This window comes from Trichosurus vulpecula, chromosome 5 (assembly GCF_011100635.1).
Source record: "Trichosurus vulpecula isolate mTriVul1 chromosome 5, mTriVul1.pri, whole genome shotgun sequence".
Classification (NCBI taxonomy): Eukaryota; Metazoa; Chordata; class Mammalia; order Diprotodontia; family Phalangeridae; genus Trichosurus; species Trichosurus vulpecula.
The window spans coordinates 172,608,505-172,611,160 of record NC_050577.1 but is presented as its reverse complement, the minus strand read 5'-3'; the positions used below and the strand labels follow the sequence as shown (position 1 = coordinate 172,611,160).

At 45.6% G+C, this 2,656-nt stretch overlaps 1 pseudogene; it reads right to left on the bottom strand.

The window, feature by feature from the left end:
* Positions 1–702: 702 nt before the first annotated feature.
* Positions 703–1,133, bottom strand: LOC118849654 (annotated as a pseudogene).
* Positions 1,134–2,656: the final 1,523 nt, after the last annotated feature.

Sequence of the window (2,656 nt, the reverse complement as noted above, 5' to 3'; positions counted from 1 at the left end):
GCCAGGTGGCACAGTGGATAGACCATTCACCCTAGAGTCAAGAGGACCTGAGTTCAAATCTGGGCACAGACACCTATTAGCTGTGTGACCTTGGGCAATTCACTTAATCTCATTGCCATCCCACCCCCCATTCAAATTAGCTCACTCACTGCCCCCAGGAGGGGGAAGGAGGCTGCTGAAGATCATGGTGCAAGATGGGGGAGAAAGTGGCCAGGGCTCTGCTGTTTGTGGGGCCTGGGCAAGCAGAGAGGCCAGGAGAAGCTGCCCACAGGAGGAGGGAGGGAGTCTTTTCTTGCCTGGTCAGGATAGCTAAGCAGTGAGGTAGTCTTTCCTTCTCAAAGGGGAAAAAATAAGCAAAATAAGCAAAAATCCAAAATGTCTGAGTTTAGAAACAGTGAGGAGTCTACCAAGAGGTGCCTGGAGAAGTCCTGGTGAGGCTCAGCAGTGCTGTGGCCCCAGAGGAGTCCAGTGAAGAGCAGCCAGGAAGGGGACTGCTCCAGGTGCAGGCATGGAGGCTGGGGAAGGGGGTGGGGAGACTGGGCTGATCCTGAGGGAGATTTGGGGGCAGGAGCAGAGGGAGGAGGGACACCTGCTCACAAGATCCTGCAGTGCCTGAAGCCGCCCACAGCCCTGGTTCTGCTCAGCACCAGTCCGGCGTTTGACCTCTCCGACCAGCTACTGGAAGGCCTACTCAGTGCCCCTTCAGGTCTTGGCCAGCGTCTCCATGAAGAGGACCGTGAAGCTCTGGGCCGCCCCAGGCCCAGCACCAGGGTCACCTGGTCGGTCTTATTGGCAACGAGGACGAAAGGAACACGGTCAGTGTCCTTGACCCTGCTTAGCTGGCTCTGGAAGATGTTCACATCCAGGAAGGGCTTGATGTCCTCCACTGTGTAGACACAACGGAAGCCCTCCCCTGAGCGCATGAAGTCCAGGCGTGAGGCCTGGTGCTTCTCACTGCCGGTGCTGTCTAGGATGTCTAGCTGGCAGGGCTCACCATCCACCACCAACTGGGTGTGGTAGGAATCTTCGATGGTGGGGTCATAATCTGGCATAAAGCAGTTCTTGGCTAGCTGGATGGTCAGCGCGCTCTTGCCCACACTGCAACTGCCCGTCACCATTAATTTGTACAGCATCTTGGCTCTGCCCCTGGTTGGTTACCCTTCTCGAGTTGGAGATGGAGCTGAGCAAGAAGGCTGACCGGAGGCTGTCGGGGAGGTCGAGGACGCGAGGGAGACAGATCAGAGGCAAGCGTGGAACCGAAGGCTGGCGAGTGGACTGGCCTCAGCCCCTGACACCGGATCTCTAAGGGTGGCTCTTATTCCATTTTGTCCATAGTTTTTAGCATATTTATATTTCTAATGTATTTTCCCCTCTTTTGCTTCTTTGAAGAGCCTCACCACTATTGCTTCAAGCTTTTTTTTTTTTTTTCCTATTCTGCTATTTCAGTCATGGAAGCCTTAAATTCTGTCTTTTATCCCCCTCTATTTTGCCACTCAAGATGCTTATTTTAATTTTGTATCACGGTGGAATACATTTCTGCTACTTCATTTTCTACTGGAATTCACAGGATTCTGTTTCTTCAGAATCAGTTCAATTAAGATCAATTTTATTTTTTTTTGCAATATTTATTTAGAAAGTTTATGCACTTTTTGATGACTTGATACCCATCCTCTTTTCTAATTTTAATATCTAGTATATTGATTTCTTTCCTTGTCCTCTAGGTTTTTAACTGAATGTTCTTCCTCTTTAAATCTTTGGAAGCTTTAGAAATCCTCCTATTATTCCTGCCTTTTATTTGACTTCTCATTATTCAGTAGGTTGGACTATATCATATCCTTTTTACTTTGGGGCACTTACTTTTCACCATCCTCAGACTGTGCCACAGATAGTTACTGGGAAGACAAGACTGGACCTACCTTGATTCCAATCCTCTTTTCTTTCAGCCTAGTGTAGCTATTTAAACTAATCACTCTGCCCTATTCTTTAGTTGACTCTCTTCTTTAGGTCTCTGGTTTTGTTTTTTGCAAGGTTGAGGGGTGGTAGGATAGATATTCCAGTTTTCTGACAACTTTTGATATCTTAACCTAGGTAGTTAATGGAGAAATGGGAAGCATTCCACCCACTTTATACCTTCCAACTCCTCCTAATAGTGGCTGGGTAGTTAATATCTGTTGCTAGTTATAACAGGATGACTGAAGAAGAGGAGGATTGGATTACATCAGAAAAATATCTGCAACTTCATGGGATTCCCCGAGTAGCTCTTAATGTTCAAGTTCATGGATTGATTCGTGCATCCTGTCAGAGTATGGAGCCTGGTGGGGAACAGGTTCAGAGCAAATACCTTAAAACTTTGCATTTTTTCATTGTTGAATCAAAATGTGGCTGGCTTGTTTAACTTCTTACTTTTTTTTTTGCAAGTATGATTTTTATTTTATTTTTTTTTGCAAAACATATCCATAACAGTCATGTTGTGAAAGAAAACATGGACAAAAAAACCTCAAGAAAAAGTAAAAAAGTATATATACTTTGATTTGTATTCAGATACCACCAATTCTTTTTCTGGGGATGGATAGCATTTTTCATCCTAAGCCCTTCAGAGTTGTCTTGGATCTTTATAATGCTGAGAATAGTTAAGTTATTTAAAGCTGATCATCTT